Source organism: Cyanistes caeruleus, chromosome Z (genome assembly GCF_971803275.1).
Source record: "Cyanistes caeruleus chromosome Z, bCyaCae1.hap1.1, whole genome shotgun sequence".
Classification (NCBI taxonomy): domain Eukaryota; kingdom Metazoa; phylum Chordata; class Aves; order Passeriformes; family Paridae; genus Cyanistes; species Cyanistes caeruleus.
The window spans coordinates 6386235-6408600 of NC_141732.1; positions in this window are offsets into that span (position 1 = coordinate 6386235).

Genomic DNA, 22366 nt, shown 5'->3' on the forward strand with positions numbered 1-22366 from the left:
GTACTGGAAACACAAGTTATGCTTCAAGCTCCATATTTGGCTAAGATAATGAATATACAAGTTATGCTCAACAACAGGATGTCCTTGGGGTTTCTACCAGTTCTGCTTGGAACTTTGCAATTCCCAATACCTTGCTTAACCCTTTATTTTCTTGTTTTTATGAACAAACTCCTTATATACTCATACAGGTCAGAAGGTGCAAGAGCCACTGGAATGGCCAGGTAAGCCTGACTCATCAGGTGACAGAGTGCAGGGCAGGAAGAGGGGCATAAAACACAGCTCTTGGGACTAAGGAGGCCAGGAGTCCTAGAAGCACTGAAAGCACAGAGCCTTGTAATCTGCGGAGATCAGCTCTGGGACAGGAGGGTTACAGTGGAAGCAGAGGTGTGCAGGGAAGCAGAAAGAAGTGACTGAAGGAGTGTGATTTTGAGGCTGAAAGAGGAAAAAGCTGAGCCTGATGGCAGCTCCCAGTCACTTGTTCTCCATTTGTGTGTTCAGAACATCAAGGCAGAGCCACAAGCAGACCTGCCTGAAGCTCAGAGTGCCATTGTGGCAGTGAAGAGGAGGCACAAGGAAAACATGAGAAGCGTCCAAGAGAAAATGAATCTCCACCAACAGAAAGGCAAAAAACAAAACCAGGAGAGTGAGAGTGGCAGCCACTTCATTCATGAAACTTCCACTCTCTTGTTTTTCACAAAACATCAAGGAAAAGCTGCAGGCAGAGCTGCATGGAACCAAAGCTAGGTTCAACGCAAGGGACAAGAAGCTGCTGGAAGACATGAAAACCATCAGAGAGAAATTTTGTCCCCTCCTTCAGACTCTACAAAAGCAAGTGAATGAAACAGCAATAGACACTGCAGTCAGCAACCTTGTGGATTCTGCTCTTCTCACCTTTCCACTGCAGAGCATAGAGGGGTAGTGGGATGCCTCTGAGTGCCATCCTGCTGTAGTGTCTATCACAGCCACGCTGAAGGGCATTTCTTGGTGTGCCGATTCTCAAATGTTGCCCTGGACAATGGGACTAATCCTTTGGCCTTTTGGCCAGCAGTCATCCAAATTGATTCCTGCTGGCCTGTGCCTGGAGTCCTTGTTTCTTGAGGTGTTTTTACAGGAGAACATGGTGCCCCAGAGGAAGGACTGAAACCAGCTGTCTGTAGCCCTTATAAACCTGCTCTGTCCCTTTCCTAACAGTCAATGACTCTTGGCTGACAAGGCCAAGCTGTAGTCTCTGACTGTTTGACTTGAGGTGGAAGTGTTGACATCTCACCTGGCAGCCTGTGAAGGCTTCCAGCAAATGACAGGTGATGAAGAGCCCCAAGGTTGGCGTGAGGCACAGCAACTGTCCCAAGCAGAGATGCTGAAGGTTGAGCATGTCTCCAAGATGGTGGAGGAAAAGTGGAATCAGTGGGAGGAGGTACAACATTTGGACAAGGAGCTGCAATTGTGTCTGCAGCCCTTGGAGGGGGAAAGGGATCCTTTGGAGGAAGTGGGACAGTCATTGTTGCAGTCATTCTTCAGAAAATCCACAAAAATTTAACATGAATCTGGCCATGAACTCAAGTAAAACCAACCTTTGGTTTTGACCCATGCAGTTTGAGAAGTGGACATCCAAAAATCCTTTTTAAGAGCCCTGCATATGGCTGACAGCATCTTGCTGAGGGCTTGCACTTGAAATGGGATCTCAGGGTAACCTCTGACAGCCAGCTTTCTGACACAAACTCATTTCTACTCTCAGATCTACACAGCCTCTGTCACTGAACCTCCTGCAGCATCAGTATTCTGTAAAGAAGCCTTTGTTTCCCAACCTGAGAAGCGAAGCCCAGGCAGACTGTTCATGTCCAGCACTGACACAGCTGCTGCTCAGCAACACCAGAGCAAGGATGACTCCCTGGAGCTACTGAGTATGTCTTGTGTATTTCTTGTCCAAGGGACAGTGTATTGTGTGCACGTGCCAGCAAAGCTGTACCAAATGATCCTCCACAGTTTGATGTCGCAGGGACATTTTGGACTCCCCACAGGAACTGCTGTAGAGAATGAGTCTCTGTGCTGCCCGTCTGTCTGTGCTGCAGAGCTGTCTGTGTGATTGCTGTTGCTGTTACCCAGCCACAAAGGGTTCAGAGCCCCAGGCACTGGGGCTACCTTTTGTATCTCCTGGAAGCTGGGATCTCTGCTTTAAAGTGAGCATCTTGCATTTTGTTTCCCTCAGGGAAAATGGTGAACGTGGAAAATCCCATAACAAAATACGTTGAACTGGGAAATATTGGCAGCGGGTGAGTCCAACCACAGTTACTTCTCCAAAACCATGGGCCAGGTGTTGTTTCACTGGTGGAATGTCTATCGAGTGTGAAGTCAGACCAGCTGCAAACATGTTCAGACACTGGGGATTGATTGTCCCATCTCTCAGTGCTGGCTCAAATTGGCAAGTGTGGTCGGAAGGCATTGTCAAAGACATCTCCATGCTGCCAACCAAGGTCTTGCCTGCAGCAGGAGGAGGACATGGAAGAAGACAGCCTTGTCTCTCAAGTGTGGGACAGCTCTGTGGTAATTTCCTTAGCATTTTTGCATATCTCCAAATCATACATCCACACTAACAAAAGGAGAAGAATCTACCCCCAATGAGAGCTGTCAGATAACAGCTCTCGGGAGCATTTCTTTCCAAGAGTTTGCTAAAGGAAATATGCCGTGCTCAGGATTAGAACTGTACAGTTTAGAAACTGATAGCCGAGATGAAGGAATAAGCTGTCTTTTTGAGCTGAGGCAGGAAAGCCCTGCGCTTCAGGAACAGGCCCAGTGCCCATGCACTTGAGGGAAAAATGCATCATCTGCCTTCTGGCAGACCCCTCCTGCAACCTGCAGCTTTTAGGCATTTACAACAGAGATCTCCTGTCTGGACTGGCTTTTATGACTGTTGGACATGAAATGAGTCACACGGACGCAGTTTGAGGTGTGGTGAAAGAAAGAGCAAATTTTATTTTTCCTTTCAGTATTTATAAACTTCTGACCACGACCAGGGATTGGATAGTCAGGTTAACACCTTCCCAACCGCACTGGCCATGAGAGACGTCCATCAAAAAGCATACCTTTAATGGAATGTGTCAAAAACAGGTTCTGGACTCTTACTAGATGTTAAAAAGGCAAGTAGCCAAACCTTTTATTTGATAACTCAATGAAAGAACCAACAGGACTTGGAACCCAGGTTAGCCTGAAATCCCTCAGTGATAACCCGACAAGGAGAGCCCCTGAACACAGCTGTGCAAGAGATTAAATACAGCCCGATCTCCAGAGTTGGGTACAATCCAGGGTCCAATAGGAGCTCTCGGGAGGAGGAGTGAGGGGCGGTGGTTACACTTTCAGGGGCCAATGGGGATACAAGGAAGGCGGGAATGGAGCATAACAACCAATAAAGTATCGAGGCGGGAATGGTAGACATGGAAGGGTCTGGAAGAAGAGGTGGGGTTTACAATGATGGATAGGGGGTAGGGGCAGGGTTGAGGTGATTGATAAGGAATGTTCAGGGAAACTAGGAGGGGTCTACATAACAGACAACGGGGGCCAAAACCAACACAGTTAATAGCAGGGGGAGGGGACAAGAACATACCCACAAAACCAACAATTACAATTATTCAAACCCTCGTTTAACACTATATAAAAGAGTTCATTTAAAACACTTAAAACAGAATGTATAAACACCTACGTTTATAGTTATTTTCCCGGGAAAGTGGTTAGAACATGTAGAAAAACAATATCGAGAGCCTGATTTTCAGGGCAACAGCTTTCACTCCAAGATCTAAATGGCTTCTCCTTCCTTTGCTATTCTTTTGTTTCTAAGGCTTTTGGAGAGGTTTGTCAAGAATACTCAACACTGCCACAGGAGGAGAAATAGGTGTGAGCAGCCTTCAAGACTCTTCTCAAGGCCTTTTCCCACTGAGAAGAGCTATGGCTGGAGCTTTGGGTACACCTGTGCAGGAAAGGCACAAGAGGCACAGACTGGTGCCAGCCTGAAAATTGCACTTGGGACAGTCTTTGCCCTTCTCAGCTGCCAGTAGGAAGGCAAGGGGGGCAGCGGTTCCTTGCAGAGAAGGACGTGCCCACTTGCTCTCATTTGCTAAAGCCAAGGTTTAGCATCTCACTTAGAGCATCTCACTGCTCTTTGGGGCTGCAGCTTCAGAGTCCTGAATCCTCATTTCTGGCTGCCAGCAAATACATCTGAATGTTACTGGTAGCTTCTTAGCCACCTGCACTTGGGAGCCACACACAGGGAGAGATCTGCAAGATGCCCTTAGAAGCCCTAAGTCCTGCCTGTAGCCCAGGATGTAGCCACAGAGAATGGATGGGATGGAGTGTTTCTTCTGAATCCCAGACTGAGCAGAAAAGAGTGTAGTCAGAGGTTTGTGGGTGATAGTTGTTACTAAGTGGACAAGGCAAAGTGTCAGTGCCCATGTATCCTGTCACTGGCCCGCAAGGGAGCAGAGAGATGTGCTGTTGGAATGTCAGTTCCTAATTACTCCAATGTCTAATCACAAGGCACTTTGGCACAGCTCAGCTGTGCTGACTCACTGCAAAATCACTCACGCCATGTGCGTTGTGGTCTGGTGCCACCAACTTCTTAAGTTACTGATTTTCAATGTCATTCTAGGTGGCCATAAAGAAAATAAATCTCCGAGGACTGAGGAAGAAGGAACTAAGAGTCAATGAATGAGCTCAGGGTCGTGAAGATGAATAGGAATCCCAATGTGGTTACCTGTTTAGACAGATGAGTTGTGCTTTTTGCCCATGAATATTTGTTTACATACTACAAACGTGCAAGGTAAAAATCCACTTTGATCCCTGGCAGAAAATAGAGCTGTTAATTATTGGTTAATGACTATGCTCTACTCACCTCCAGTGTATCAGTAGAGAGTGCATCTTGTCTGCATGAGTCTTCTCTGGCACATGTAGTTTGAGAATTGCTCAAAAACCCAGATCATATCTTACTAAAAAAACCCCATATCTTACTAAATCAATAGCCTGTAAGTTCACGTACTCACCACATTCTTTTGGGGCTTGATTTTTTTCAAGTGATTCCTTCCATGTGGATAAACAAACAAGGATTTCCCTTGAACTGTGTCCCCTTTTATTCATTGCTGTCCATGCCAGAAAGACTAGGTGCTCTTTTCCAGAACCACGCAGCATGACAGCTTTTCTTATCTGTTACTAAGCTGCATTTTTCATTTGCTGGCCATCTAAGACATCTCCTTTTTGCAGTTTGTGTCTTTCTCCTTGAGACAGATTGCAAACACTGCACAGCCTAGAGGGGATGGCTATTCCTGTTATTCTGTCCTAGTCACAAAGAAACCTAGAAACAAGAATCAACCAAGAAACCAAAGTAGCCATGCATGTGTATCTCCATGCCCTTGTTTCCTTCTTTCAGCTACCTTGTGGATGAGTGTCATCTATAAAACCCCTTGACTGGCTTTTGCATGTGAAATTATTTGAAGTTGCTGTTTAGAAGTTGGTCATTGTAGAACTGTACTGGTTGGTTTTTGTGTCTTCCAATTGAATGTTTGATAGTTCTGCCAACAAGATTGTCAGTTGTCATAAGCATTATCCCTATTTTTGTAGTCCATTACTCATTTGTTGCTATTGGTTTATTATTTGTAAGTTTAATAATCCCTTTTAAGTTTGTCACTTTTGAGGGCTTCAAAGCAAATCCCCTCGTCAGCAGCATGCAGCATCTTACAAAGAATTTTCAGCCTGCTCCAGAGGAGTTGTAGCTTGACGCCACGGGAACAGCGCATACTAATGAGGAACTTTCTCTCCAAAACCTCAGTTACCCCCAAGGACAGCAAACTGTTGTGGGAGAAGGTTTTACCAGCACCAATCAACAACAACTCTAGGGGTGGGACTGCCAGCAACAAGCTGAGGGGACAGAGATTATAAAAGGAGCTACAAAGAGATTCAAAGAACTGCCCTTTAACTGTGGATTAGCTGCAGCAGAGGACCCGACACCGTACACTATGGTCTACATCTCTTTTAGAGACTTTTTTTTAATATAAATTTGAGTGCAGATTAGCTGCATTCACTGCAGTGCTGCTGAGTTCTTGCTTTGGGACCAAACGCCGGTTCAGCCAGAGGATTCCTCAATCCTCAGACCCAGGACTTTTTTCCTTTCCTTTCTTTTTTACTCCCTCACCCATTATCCTTTCCTCCCCTTTGTTTTTTTTCCCCTTAATAAACACCCTAGTTTATTTGAATCCCAAAGTTGTGTCTTTTTCCTCACAACTTGTTGGTGCGTTGGCTGGGAATTCCTTTTGGCCATTTCACCTTTTTCTTTCTGTCTTGCGTTTTTGGGCCATAATCAGATTACACTGAGGAAGAGAGGACCTTCCCCAATGCAGGAACTCAGGTGAGTGAGACCGAATCCCATATGGAAGGGACCTTAAGTCAGGGAAAACTCTTTTAAAGGGCTTTTTCCTTTTATTTTAGAGTGATCTCCCAGTGGGACCTGTGTGCAGAGTGTGAGTGTGAGGTGTGGCCAACCTCAGTGTGAGTGAGGAACAAGTGACAAGTTCATGATGTGGAGAGTGCAGTGAGAGATCCATTCCTCCCCACGGGGCTCTGAGAGGGAGAGGGGATCAAAAGCTGTCACTCTTCAAAAAGAGGACAGACCATTTTGACTGGGGGGGCAGTGTGAGCCCTATTTTAAAGTTATGGCTGTGCATCTAAATGTGTGAAGTCTAGAACTCACTCACCACTATTAGAGTGTTGCGGATATTATATATTATGTTGCATATTACGTTATAAATATTATTGTGGAATATTAGATTCTTATTTTGTTTACTTGAACCGTTTATTATTTAAAGTATATTTTATTTAGACAGTTGTTAATTACTGGTGGGCAGTGCCACTATTGTAAGTTACTTGAGGGTTGTATATGTGTGATCTATTTTGAATTAGATTTTTATGGCCAGTGTTAGCCAGTACCTTTATTCTTTCAGTTGCTACAGATAGTATCATCCAGTGGACTATTGTATTATCGTGCGCTGTTCTTTTTAATATTAAAATACCAATTTTGTACTTTGTAATGTTATTAATTATTTTTCTTTTACTATTTGTATTCTAAGCATTTAGAGTGTCCAGTATCTTAGGTGGGCAGGGCCACCATTTTAAATTAGTACCTACCGGAACCTTATTTTGTTTATTGTAGCAGGTGGGGCCACTATTCTGATCTTTTTCCTTTAAATTGTCAGCTATTTCTCTAGACAGTCATATTGATTTCTCCCACCTCCTGTGAAGAGGGAACCATATTTCCTCTCACAAGAAGTCAGCTGTTTTGAGTGTTTTAGTTTTTATTTTTGTAGCTCCCACAGTACTCCATATTGATTCCCAAGGTTTAATATTTCCCACCATTGTTTTATACAGCTTTTCTATTCAGTTTATTATACATACCTAAGTTAATTCAATATTTCTTGATATATATATATATTTAGTTATTTTGTTCCTCTTAATATCAAAATGAGACAAAAGAATAGGAAGAACAACAAGCAGTTACAGAAATACAGTATCTTCCCCGAGAGTCCCCTGGGAATCGTGTTAATGCAATGGGAAGAACATCAGCTTACTAAAGATAAAGATCCACAGCTTATAATTGAATATTGCATGTTTAAATGGGCAAAGAAAAAATTGAAACAGGGGGGTCTTCGTTGGCAGAAACATGGGATCTACCGAGATGGGGATTAATAAAGGACTTAACAATTATATTCAAAATAAATCAAATGTAAACTCAATTGAATTACAATGTGCAGAAATCTGGTATAAATTGGAATGTAGACAAAGAAAAACGAGACAGATAAAACAATCCAAATCCTCCCTGTAATGACCAATGATAAAGACACTAAAAGGAAATTCAACCAACCTAAGTGGGACCCATTGAATTTCCTCCCCCCTATTGCACCTTCTGACGAATCAGCTGCAATTGCAGCTGAGTCATTGGAAGCCTCAATGAGTCACCCAACCAGGAGGACTGTAGAAATTGAAAATAAAAGTAAGATGTGATCTACCATCCTTCTCCAACCAAAGTACAAATGCAACTGTACCAGAAATTCCTTCCAGTCAAGAAGGTCCAGCCTTCTTCACTTGGAGAAAAACTCTTACAACACAGAAATATTCCACCTGTTCCAGTAGTAGAGCTGAACCAAAGATGCTACCCCTCAGAGAAGTCCCAACGTGGGGAGCGCAAGGTGGAATAGGGTATGTGAATGTACATCTCACCTCTTCAGAAGTAAGGAATTTTAAAAAGGAAATGGAAGTGTCATTAAGTGACCCAGTGGGTATCTCAGAACAATTCAACCAGTTCTTAGGCCCTAGTATTTACACTTGGAAGGAATTAAATTCAATCATGCAAACCCTTTTCTCTCTAGAGAGGAGAAAAATTATTTGGACCGCAGGAATTAATATATGGGATAGAGAAAATAATGTAGGACCAATTGGAGAGAACAAATTACCATTAATAGATCCAGATTTGGACCCTAATTCAGACCAAGGAAGGAGAAGCACGGCAGATTACAGAACCTTAATTGTCAAAGGAGTAAAAGAAGCAGTCCCCAGAGTTAATAACATGAGGAAAGCCTTTTGTGGTGAACAAGAAAATGACAAAAGCCCAACTGCTTGGATGACTCACTTGAGGAATAACATCCAGTTGTATTCAGAAATAGATCTAAACAGTGAAGGGGGAACGACAATGCTTAAAGTCTACTTCGTGTTGCATTCCTGGCCTGACATAAAATGAAAATAAGAAAAATTAGATCGATGGCCAGAGAAAGATTTAGATGAGTTACTGGGTGAAGCACAGAAGGTTTATGTTCAGTGAGATGAAGAGAAAATGAAAGCCAAAGCTAAGTTTATGGCTGCTGTCCAAACTTTTAAACTAACTAAGCAGGATGGGGAGAATATTCAATTAAAGAAACTAATTTGTTTTTATTGTAAGAAAGTAGGTCATACAGAATCCCGCTGTTTTAAGAAAATGAAAGACCTAGAGATTCTCCAAGTGGAGAATCAACCCTTGGAGAATTGAAGGGGTCAGGGGCTCTTCCTCTTGGGACACAAAAATATCTCCAAGAGCCCTTGATAAAATTAAGAATAGGACCCCAAGAGCAATTAATGGAATTTTTAGTGGACACAGGAGCAGAGAGAACTTGTGTGGTTGAGAAACCAAACGGATGCACAATAACCAAAGACACTTTAAATATTTGTGGTGCCAAAGGAGAATCCTTCCCTGTTCCCATCATTAAGAATGTTACTATAAAAGGCAATGGATTAACCAGAGAAGGAGATTTGCTCTTTTTACCTCAAGCAGGTAACAACTTGCTTGGCCAGGATCACCAGATACCTTTGAAAGTGGGAGTGGTTCCCCAAGCAGGGCAGGTGAGAGTCAAATTGTTTATTTTATCCACACAAGATGAACAACTCATCAATTCTATAGTGTGGGCCCAACCAGGTAACAGAGGTAGAATGGATATTACACCCATTGTAATTAATCTCCTTCCAGACATTAAACCAGTAAAAGTACCCCGGTATCCTCTTTCAAAGACCAAAAGAGATGGGCTAAAACCCATCATAATCAAACTGTTGCATGATAATATATTAGAACCATGCACTTCTTCATACAATAACCCAATTCTAGTCAACAAAAAGCCTGGTAATACTTACAGGCTAGCTCAAGACCTATGTGAAATAAATAAAAGAGTGCAAGCAGCATACCCATTAGTTGAAAACCCTTACACTTTGTTAAGTAAGTTACCCCCTACACACTCTTGGTTCTCAGTAATTGATCTGAAAGATGCATTTTGGTCATGCCCTTTAGATTCTCATTTCAGGCACCTGTTTGCCTTCACCTGGGAAGATCCAGACACAGAGACGAAACAGCAGCTCACCTGGACCTGGCTACCCCAAGGGTATACGGAATCTCCCACACTCTTTCGTCAAGCCTTGGAGAGCCTGTTAAGTTCCTTTTCTCCACCTTCAGGAATACAGGTAACACACTATGCAGATGATTTGCTACTTTCTGGAGAGCAATAATCTACTGTGAAATTGAGCACTATTCAATTACTGAATTTTCTAGGAAAGAATGGACTAAGAGTATCCAAATCTAAATTTCAATTTGTTCAGCAAGAAATAAAATATTTAGGACACATAATTAGTCATGGTACCAGAAAACTGAGTACCGAAAGGATAGAAGGAATTCTAAATTTACAACCTCCCCAAACAAAGAGGGAAGACAGACAATTATTAGGCTTAATTGGGTCTTGTAGATTATGGATTGGGGAATACACACAATGTGTCAATTTTTTATATGAAAAGTTAACTGAATCAGAACCTATTAATTGGACTCAAAAAGATAATAAAAATTTAGAAAATTTGAAGCAAAAATTGATTTGAGCCCCAGTTTTATCCCTTCCTTCTCTAGAAAAGGATTTTCACCAGTATGTTAATGTGGAGAAAGGAATTGCCTACGGGGTCTTGGCCCAAGAGTGGGCTGGAATCCATAAACCAGTAGCCTACTTGTCCAAATTAATGGACCTTGTGTCCCAGGGATGGCCAACATGCATTCAGTCAGTTGCTGCAGCAGCCATCCTAGTAACAGAGAGCCAAAAACTCACCTTCGGGGGAAATCTGATGCTATACACTCCACACTCCATCCAGACTATTCTTAAACAACGAGCAGTTGAATGGCTAACACAATGTGAGATACAATACACAATGTGTATTACACAATGTGAGAGCACCCTCATTCATTTCACCAATGTAACCTTGAAAACAACCACACATACCAATCCTGCAGAGTTTTTATATGGAACACCCCAAAAACAGGATCTCATGCACAACTATATAGATATTATAAATTTACAAACAAAAATTGAAGATGATCTCCTGGAGAGTCCGTTAGATAAAGGAGAAATGCTGTTTATTGATAGATCATCCAGAGTAGTAAATGGAAAGAGGTGCCCTGGCTACTCCATCATAAATGGAAAACAGTGTGTGCTAGAATGTGTGCTAGAAAAAGGAAAATTACCACCTTCCTGGTCTGCCCAGGTATGCAAGTTACATGCCTTGGAAAAGGCATTGCGCAGACTGGACTGAGCTACTGGAACAATTTATACAGATTCTAAATATGCCTATGGAGTAGCCCACACATTCGGGAAATTTCGGGCTGCAAGAGGGTTTCTGACATCAAAAGGCAAAGACATTCTACACAAAGAACTCATATTAAAAATTCTGGAAGAACTTAAGTTACCTGAAGAAATTGCAATAGTACATGTTCCAGGTCATCAAAAAGGGAATTCCCAAGAAACCAGAGGAAACACCCTGTGAAAGAGGATGCTCTTGAAGTAGAAATATACTGTTTCCATCAAAAAGATACACCTGAGAGCATACCAAATGCTCTTCCTATCCCTACTTTTAAAGACAATGAAAAACAAAAGCTCTTATCACTGGATGGGAAAGAAGATCCAGAGGGACAGGACAGGCATCTCGCTGATGGCCACCAGATGTTAAATAAAGAGCTTACTAGGGAAATATTATGGAATCTCCACCAATCCACACATTGGGGATCTAAAGCTTTAGAAAGTGGCAGACCACTTTCTTCGAACTTCCGGATGTCAGGGAATCTCTGAATTAGCTAACCAAAGTACAACAAAGGTTGTATAATATACCAAAAAGTCAGTAGGAAATTAACGAGGAAAACAAGACCTGTGGGAATAGAAATTGCAGTTAGACCCTTCCAACGTATTCAAATTGAACTGCCCCAGGTCCAAAGATGGAAGTATTTATTAATAATTGTAGATCACCTTACCCACTGGGTTGAAGCGTTTCCAGCTGTCAGTGCTACTGCTCAAACAGTGAGTAAGGTAATCCTGGAACAGATAGTCCCAAAATACGGAATTATAAGTAAAATTGATTCTGATCAAGGTACCCATTTTACATCATTAGTATTGCAACAAGTAGCTCAGCAATTAGGAATAACTTGAAAACTACAAAACCCCTGGCATCCTCAAAGTGCGGGGAGGGTAGAGCGCATGAACCAGACCATCAAAACATTAACCAAATTAATGTTAGAAACTAAGTGGGCTTGGACAAAGTGCCTACCTCTTGCCCTTCTTAGAATCCAGACTCAACCCAGAGCAGACTTAGGCTGCTCGCCTTACAAAATGTTATACGCATTACCCTACTTAATCACCCCATATGAGGTAACTGCTAAAGAGTGTGGGAATGTGAACATGCAAAAATATATTCAAGTGACTGCCCAGAATCTAAATGACTTCAGGGAAAGAGGTCTCTTATCCCAGAATCCTCCTTTAGACTTCAGTCTATATAACATCTCCCCTGCAGACTGGGTACTTATTAAAACATGGAAAGAAAAGTCCCTGACTCCATCATGGGAAGGTCCATTCCAAGTTCAATTAACCACAGAGACAGCCATCTGGACACTAGAGAAATGTTGGACCCACACTAGGCAACTGAAAGGTCCAGTAGCACCACTGCAAGATGATGAAAAGCCACCATGAACCACTCTCTCCAATAACTCTCGTCTATTTCTCTTACAATTAACCTTTGTTATCCTTGTAGATTTTATCGTTATTCTCTTACTGTTTTGTAATAGAGTATCTAACAGTTACTGTACTTATTATTTAAAGAGTTATTAAAAATTCTAAAATCTCATTTCTCCATCAGTAAAAGTATTATTTCCCAGTGTAACTGCAGCTTTTCAAGCAAGGCAACACCCTGGTTCAGAGCCAGCACGGCAGCCCCCCTTGGCCACTCAGACCATTTACCCACAAGACATCAATGTGATGGATGGCGAAAATGGTGTTTATTGCAGGAGAATTTGACATTTTATAACGTAGGGTTACTATGGTACTCCCATCTGCTTTCATCACAGCTAGGTGCTATTGGTTAATTGCAGAAGTCATTACCATACTATGTGGAGAAGGGGGGTGACTCTATCTTTCCATCACAACCCGATGTGTTCTGAACGCAAGACCCTTTCTTCAATATATTCCCCCCGTCTATGCATAACTAATTTGCTAGAATATAAGGTGTATTAGTCTTAAAAAGTTCTAATGTTATTTTCTATATACGTATCTCTAAACACTGTCTAACTTATCTATATTATAAAAGTTTTAAAAATAGATAGTATAAACTTGAATAAAATATAGGATACACTATACTTAACTAAAAGGCTAAAAGCTTATAAAGTGGATACTGCAGTTTTCATTAATAAATATAAGACACATGCAGTGACTAAGTGCATTTTTAGAGCATCCATTGCCTTTCTATAAGCAGAATATTAACTTTTTCTAGTCGGCTCTTAACAAAGGACACAAGCTTATTTAAAATACATGGTCCGAAAATTAACACAAGTAAAATCATCACAACTGGTCCAGTCAGGGTAGACACCAGGGTGGTTAGCCACGGAGATTGGTCAAACCAAGATTGGAACCAGCTTTGCTGGGCTTCTCTCTCTGCCTTCTGTTGAGACAGCCTGTCTCGTAGCTCTGCCATGGTGTCTCTCACTACTCTGGTGTGGTCTGCATAGAAGCCTTTATGACTGTAGGCAGTCTCCACCCTCAACTCATTCCCTGCAGAAGGGCTCTAAGGATTAGCTGTGCATGTGCGACAGAAGCACATGAGAAATCTACTGTACATGAGAGGCTGCAGCATGGTGGAGCAGATGGGGCCCTCACACTCTCTTTCCCCTCTCTCTCTCTCTCTCTCTCTCTCTCTCTCTCTCTCTCTCTCACTCTCTCTCTCTCTCTCTTTCACTCTCATTGTTGACTCCAGCTCCAGACTATGCACATGTCAGGACTAATGCAGGATCTCCAGACCCTTGATATTCTCTCTTGTGTCTCTCTTTGCCTTTAGTTTTCTCCTGTCTCACTCTGACTGGGCACCGCATGGCTGTCCTCTTCTACTCCATTCTCGGACCTGAAGTTTGCAGTGGGAGTGGGGAACTTGTGGCCGTGTGCTGTGGCTTTGGAGCCAGCACCTTTGAGAAGGTCCTTGGGAGGTGCTGAGAGATGATTGAAGGGCACTGAGGAAAAGTGAGGGCCCTTTAGTCACCACTTGTGAAACTCTCTTATAAAAATTTCAAGATTCCCAGCTATGAGCTTTTGAGTGTAAAGTGTGGGGTGGCTGCTGGAGTGAAGGTCACTCTTGTTGAAACCACAGGAATTCCTTACATGTGTCTGAGGTTTTTGTTCAACCTGATGAGAATTCACAACCAATCATCACACCTTGTACTGACAGATTGTGGCAGTGAAGATTAATCCCGTCTTTACCACATAAAACCTGAAGCGAGTCAGATGCCTCTTTAGTAAATCATGTGGGTGTGTGACAGCAAAAGCTGAGTCTCTTCCTAGTGTGTACTAGTGGAAATTGAGACCTAGACAAAACAGACCAGGCCTCTCCCTCTTTGGGGAAACCTTTGATAGAGCTGCTGAAGGGAGTGTCTTTCTCCCATAACTTGGAGAAAGACTTGTTAAGTCTTAAGATGTGAAACAAGAAATGAGACAGAGAATGTATTTACCTGCAGTACTTCCTGGTTTCAATGTTGTTCTCAGTTCAGATGTGTTTTCAAGCACGGCAAGTTCAGAAATGCTACTTTTCCAGAATGGGAGAGAAACCTGATCTAGAAACTAGATCCATAGATGTATGGACATAGATGAATGAGTTCTTTTGTTATTGTTGCAGAAACGGCCTCTGGCTTCTGACTGTCGCGGTCCTGTGATGAGCAAGAAGCGGAGAATTGCTCGCCAGCTCAGTTACAACCAGCCAGCAGCTGATGGCCACTTCTCTTCCTTGCTGCTGCCTTCTACATCCACTTCCACTTTGAACATGTCTCCAAGTGTTGGCTCCGTTTCCCCCTGCACCTGTGAGGTGCAAGAACAAGACAAATTTCAGAGTTCTAGCATCCCAGAGCCTTCTGGGGTGCAGGAGGAGATCCCCAATTCTAATGGAAAGAAAAACCAACTGGGGAGGCTGAAGCAGTTGTGTCCCTCGGAATTCGATGAAGGTATTAATGCGCTGCCTTTCCTAAGTCCTGGGGGAATAACCGTGGTGTAAAGATTTGGTTATTAAGAGAAGCTTCTGCCCAAATTAAAGTGCAAATGCAGTCCTTTTCCAGTGTTAATAGTAAAAATGTTATTTAACAGGAAATGCAAACTTGGGAGATAAAAAGAAATTAGGGAAGAGAGGCAGGGTGGGAGAAGAGTAAGACATTAAGTAGGAAGATATCAGTACCACCTGGATTCTGTGTTGTCCAATTGGTCCTTCTTCCCTCTGGTCTTCTTGGTGGTGGGGGTTCCCAAGTTGCTCTGAAAGTACCACCTTTATACTGGATCCACAGGGTGCTCACAAATGTTCCCACACCTTGGGCTAGAAGTGATGGAAGTGTTTATTCCCTTACCCACAGTCTCTCCAGTGGAATGTTTGTCTGGTGTCCTAATTGCAAACCTTCAGCACTGTTAGGCCAAGGCTTGGTGCTTTCCTTCATGCCATCTGTGCTTCTCTTAAATTCCCCTTGTGCTGCCTTATCTCTTATGGGAACATCCTTCTTGGACAGTGTTCTCAAGTAGATAATTGTGTTCTTGCACCTGCTGAAAAGGCAGCTTTGAAGGCTGCATACATGAAGGCACTGCTCTACATTTCTGCTCTACCATTATTCCTTGCTTGATGGTCATGAAAAACCAAGACTCTTTTTTCTGCCATTGCATTCCATTGTAACTCTTGGTTTAAAAGACAGCAGCAGCAAAGGCCAGAAATCTGTGCTTGTGCAACCTTATCTAAAACTCTTAATTTTTAGAAATTCTCCCTCTGTAGTGCAAAACCAATCAAGAAGAAAGAAATGTCAAATAGATTGCTGTTGGGAGAACGTGGTTAAAAGGAAGAGCCACGCACTAGAAAGTCACAGGGAATGGATTTTTTCTTTCCGTTTGATTTCTAGTAAACACACAGTTGGCTCAGACAGTCGATTGAGCCACCACTTTTTCCATCAGCAGCTTTTCAAGTCTGCATGCTGGAGATAGAAACCTATCACCCATTTACTGCAGACTAGTTTATTGAAACATGTAAGCATCTCAATGACTTGATTGTTGTTTTTTGAACTCAGCCTTTCCATGGAAACTCCATGGAAGCTACAAAACCTGGCCTGTGGTTTCCTGGAGTTGTAGTTTGAAGTGGCCTGGGAGCTCCTCTCCATTCTAGCTACATAATTTCTGTCTTCAAAAGCTCTAGAAGTGGTACAGACTGAAAACAGCATTGAAAAGCTAAACAGAATATCCAAAAGGAGCACTTGATTTGTGATCTGTGCTTCATCAGGGCAGTCCTTTGGAGCTGCTCAGTGAGATGCAGGGAAACTGAGGAATTGGCATATATGCTCAGACACTGCTTGGGCTGGGTCAGATTTTTGGCAAGACCCTGCCCATAAAACCCTGTTTGAGCTGTCTGAGAACAATCCGTAGGGTGAGAGGTGCCCCAAGCAGAGTCTTAGAGCATGTGCTCCTTCTGGTGCCTGTTGAGAGGCTTAATTGCAGATCTTGGGTGATACTGGGAGTTGGGGATTTGTTGTTGCAAACCTCCCAGAAGAGTGGTGGCTCACAGAGAAGAAAATCTCGGAAGTCAAATGGAGTGCAATTGTAGTGCTTTAGTAAAGTTTGCATTTTATGGTGGTAGTGAAACATTCTTTGTGTGTTTTTTCTTGAAGATGCTGCTTCATCGAATCCTAGCAGATTATCAGCAGATACAACAGGTATGTTTGACACCAGATCTGCAGAGCGTGGTTACTGCTGAGTCTGGCTCAAGGCCTTTTTAAAGCAAAGCACATCTTGTAAACTCTGCAGAAGTCTTTGCCTGCCCTATTTTTTTTATTTTTTTATTTCTCCTTCATAGGGTAGCCCCAGCTACTTTGAAATGAAGAACAGGTGCCTGTACCTCCACAACAAGCTGTCACATATTCATCAGAGCCTCATATCTGAATTTGACAAGCATTAAGTGGAGTCCTGGCACCAGGCAACTGCTTCAGCCAGAAATATCTATGAACTCTGGATTTTTTATCACAACTAGAAGATTAGGTTTTTAGGATTATTTTCATTAGTATTGAACAGTAGGTAGCATTGAGCAATAGATGACTTTCTAAAAATGTAGAACTGGTTCAAAGAAGTTGAGTAAGTTAATGGATTTCAAAGATGATATTATTGAACTTTAAGAATAAAGAAATTTCACTTGTGACAACTCCTTCTCTCATTGTTGCTTGTATCATATTGAGGTGGCTTTTTTCTTCTGGCCAATTATTTTCTTCAAGACATATGTTTGTCTAGTGAAATAAATTTATCAGGAAAAGGTTGAAGCCCAGTACCTCTACTATGAGGTTGCCCGCATTTTAAGAAAATATTAGAGGAAATGGAAATTCTTTATGATACATATAGGGGTGTTTTCCAACCCTTCTCCTTAATGCACACTCTTTGCCTTAAGTGGTCCAAAGAGTAGGTGTTTGGACAACCCCCTCCCCCAGTCAGCTTGTTTGGAAGGGTTACAGAGGAATGTGTTATGGTCTGCTCTAAGCTGTCAGCTGAAGCAGCTGCCAGGACTGCCTGGAGATCATGGCCTCATCTTGTCAGTGAGCCAAGGAATATCCAGATCTTTTGCAAGTGTTCTATAAAACACATGGAGAAGTGTTGGAGGCAAGGCTCATCAACAGATTTTAAAGAGAAAGTGGCTTGAAATGTCTTTATGGAGACTCTGTCTGTTTTACAGTTTTTTCCAAAATAATCTGTCACAACCAGTCTTTCTAGGGAGACACAGATGTTGATTCCTGCACAGACCTAAAGGGATTTTGAAGTCTAGTCTTTTACCTAAGTCTCGTGCCATTAATTTCTTCAGCTGACAGGGTGGAGGTGTGTCCAGCAATGCCATAACCTTCTTCTGGGGAAGGATATGAAATTGACTGAGGAAGGACAATATCTGGCAACATTCAAAGGGGCTGTGAATGCCCCTTTCTTTCTTGGAGACTATTTTACCAATTCCTCAATTGTCTGCATGCCTACAATGTTTAGCCCCCTGTATGTGAGACATCTTGGGGTGTTTTGTGATTGAACACCTGATCCATTGTTGCCCTTCTGTTCTTTTTCAAGTGAAATTCAAGAACATGTCACCTCTATAAATCCTGATGTCTCACTATATTGGGGACAGTGAGGTAGTAACGACATGGAGTCTCTTGTGATTTGAACAGGAGAGCAAGGTTTATTACTGCAGATCTTGTTTTATAGACAAGTATGCAAAGGTCCAGAAAAGTAAAATCCTTATTGGTCAGTAAACTAAGACATTACCATCATTGGTCAGTGGTCTACACCACCCCTTGACCTTCTCTTGCAGTAAAACAAGAAACTGAAAACACCTGCAAGGCTGTCTTCTATTTCTAATGATTATTTGGATTCCTCCTTATGATTTCCCAGGCTACTTTCTTATTCAAGCCTGAGAAAGTTATGTGACTTGCTTTTCCACAGACACTGGGTTCCCTGCTTGCCGCTTGCTTTTAGCATCCACAGCCTGAGACTTGGGTCTTGCTTTGTCTGGGCCAGGGGCTACTCCTACAGCTCGTCAGTGCAGCAGCACAAGGAACGGTGACGTGGGGAGCACGGGGTGAATTCTGCTGGGGTGCCTTCCCTTGGGCACTTGGGGACTGCTGCTGGTGGATGGAGCATGCAAGAGTGCTGCTGTTGAAGTGTGGGCTGAGACAGAGGTTTTAGAGGCACATCCTTATTCTGGGTCACATTTCACTCTTGCTGTCAACTGCCTTTAGGATGTGTAATGTCCACATACTCCTTAGACCTGTGTGTTTCTGGCTGTCATTTCTGTCCACATCCCTATAAAACCAAAGGAGAAATAAAAAAACACTCTGTGCCAAACAGGAAAAAAATAAAACCTCAACAGCTTTATATGGAAAAAGAGCTTCTGAATATTACAATTATAAAGACACCAATTCAGTAAATTACAGTTGCTTTATATACCTGTTAAAAATGATTGTATGAGCTTGGGAGGTTTGGTGTAGCTTGGATTTAAGTCTGCAAGTTCATAGCTGGGGAACAAAGCAGGAATATCCCTGAAGAGCAGAAGGCTGCTGGAAACTGCTGGGAGTGGGGCAGGGCACAGTGTCCTTGGCAGAGGAATGTGATGGGGGGTTGGCACCCTGCTGGCTTTCCCAGAAGCCTGTCACTACTCCTCTGTCCCATGCCTGCTCACAGTGGGGAGAAGCCCTGGTGCAAACCAGATCTGAGCATCCCAGCTTGCAGTGCTTGTGAAGCTGCACCTGTGCATGGGGTGGTCCCCACCTGCTGCAGGTGAGAAGATTTTGTTGTTGGAAAGAGCAGAACTCATCAGGTTAATGAATAAAAAGTCTTTAGAATGTCTTTGTATATGAACAAGTATCCTTGGTCTTCAGAAAGAAGGGACTGTCCTGGCTCAGGCTTGTCGAGCTAATATCTTAACTGAATGTGGCTGAACATATAAAAGAATGTAGGTAGTTGTTGATTGTGCATTTTGAGTCTATAGCCAGCCCCCAAATCTTTATCCTTTTGAGGAAAGAAGAGTGAGAATTGAATGTCTTCAGCTGGGAGTTCCCAGGGGAATCTCCAGGTAAGGTGGAAAATCTTTCAGGTTACAAACCTTAAAACACAGTCTTCACCCTGACAGCCACAAAAGTCAGAATCAGGGCTGGCTTTCCTCTGACCAAGTCTGCCTCCCTGACACAAAAAGAACTTGGCCAGCTGCCTGCACAAGATGAAGACTGATAGAGTGATATTCTTGTTGGGCTCAGCCATTGTGTTCAGCTGTCCTTGAAGGAGAGGCTGGGAGCAGAGCAGAAGTGAGAAAAGGGGTGGATGTCAGTACTGGAGGCTTGGGGGATTTTCCCCACCACTTGACCTCAACCTCCTCTTCCTTTCCAAATGTGACAGCCACATATACAGGCTTAGAATGGCTTCGAGATTTCATAAGATACATGCTTTCAAAATAGCCATTTTTGTCCTAATAACACTGAATGCAAAACACATGCAGTAAAAACATTCTGTGAGTACATCACATGACTGGAAAGTCAGACCTGGAGAGGAAGAATAACTTCAAACCTTTTAAAAATATAACTTTAAGCAGCATTCAGCCTTCCACCTCAAACCACTCTCTATACTTGGGTGAAGTGCTGCTGCCTTAGGTGTTGGACTTTTCTGTCTTCAGCCTGAGGCTCTGGAGCATACATGGATTGGCTGCTCTCTGTGTCTTCATACTGACACCACTTTTTGCAGTGACTTCTAAGAGACACTATGGCCTTACAAGGACAGCAAATCCTGTGTTACTTGCTCTCCAGCAGCAGAGTTTCCCCTAATACCACTGCAGTGAAATGGGCACAAACCATCCCTGGCAATCCTCGATGGCTACCATGCCACAACCCTGGAAACAAGACACCATCTCCAGCCAAGTCAGTGCCAATCCTCTGCATGAAATCATATGATTCACCCATCCATCCCTTCCCACAGGAAATTTCTTGCAGTTCTATGCTTGCCACAAGATGACAAAAACTTCACCAGACAAGCTTTTAGGAAAAAGATCAGCAGGCTCCCACAGGTTGACACTCCCACAGTGGTGTCAGGGAGGATGGGAGAAGAGTCTTAATGGTGTCCTTGTGCCTCTTGTTTTCAGAACCACTGGCAAAGTCTGACTGGACTGCAGGGAGGCTACATGGCCTTACCTATAAAAAGGTACCCCCACAGAGCCTGGGTGGAGAGCTCACAATACCCTGGACACCCTTGGCTGGATCAATGCTGGTCCCAGCCCTGGTGATCCTCTCCCATGGGATCTCTGCTTCCTTTTTCTCTTTCTTCCCTCTTTCTTCAATGCCTCATAAAGCAAAGCCTTCCTCCCAAATCCTCCCTGCATTGCCTGAACACACTCTGGCTTTTGGGACACAGTGCAGCTTCCAGCACTGCTCAGTGCTGCTGTTGTGGCTCAGTGGGTGCTCAGTTGAGGAGCTGAGTGTCCAAGGTGAGGCTGGGGCTCTGAGCAACCTGGTCTAGTGGAAGCTGTTCCTGACCATGGCAGGAGTGTTGGGACAAGATGATCTTTAAGTGCCTTGCAACCCAAGCCATGGCTCTACCCAAGGCAGTATGGTTCTATGATTCTAAGAAGCTACAAAAAGTATCTCCAGTGTAAATCTCAAGTGTGCTGCTATATATCCATAAGTAATCACATGAGACTGATTAGAGAATTTTTTTTTTTAAATTTTAATCAAAAGTTTACATATTCAATCTAAAAAATGCATCATTTAGTCAAGGTACACTAGAAGAAAAACATACAAGTGTTTCAAAACATGCCTAGTAAAACAGTTATCCTTTTTTCTAACTTTCTATTTTCTTTTCTAACTTTTCTAACTTTTTTCTAACTTTTCATTTTCTATTTTATGGTTCTATCTTTTGTTTTTTTCTTCCTCTTAAAGGAAACACCCCATGGCTTCAGGACAATAACAATGGTTTTCTGACTATCATGTTGTCATGAGGTGACTTTACCTTTAAGGTGGTTGTGAGAGCTAAGTTGAAGTTGCTGGGGACTAAAAGGAGTGTCTTCTCCTGACCAATTATTGGTCATTACTGGGAATTGACAGCAATTTTAACCATTGAAAAGGGAGATCAACTTGTGGACCCTACCTTAAGATGTAAAGTCAGGGCACTTTGGTACTTTTTGTTTTCCTGGCTGTGAAAGGTAACAGAGCTCCGGCCTCCCGTTCCCTGCCCAGGCCATGTGGCCGGGCGGGGACGGTGCCGGGCCCAGCGGCTCCCGGCCGGGAGATGGGGCCTGTGGAAGGCTTTCCCCGGTCTCTGGCCAGGCCGGGCCGATCTCTGGCTCGGCTGCAGGTTTTACTGTGACTAAATTTACTAGAGACTGCCGAGTGAAGAAAGAAAGAGGCTCTGAACCTGCAGCGAGCTAAAGCGGCGACTACACTTTCCGGAACAGCCATGAAGAATCTTCCATCGCAGACAGCTCCAGCTCCTGCACCGGCAGAGGTCACAGAACCATCTACAAAGCTTGGGCAAGATTTTAACTCTTTCATTACCTAGATGAGACTTGCAGATTAATTTTTTTTATCCAGAGAAGGAAAAAGAGAGTGGTCAACATGAAAAGAGACTTTATAAACTACCAGTGACAAGAAAGAAAAGAAGCTTCAGGAAAGGTAGAGAATTAAGAAGATGCTTTAATTAAGATGAAATATTTTTCTGTTAAAGCTATGGAGATGGACAATAAGGTCCTGAAAGAACTCCTTTAATTCATGACAGTAAATCGGGAGGAATAG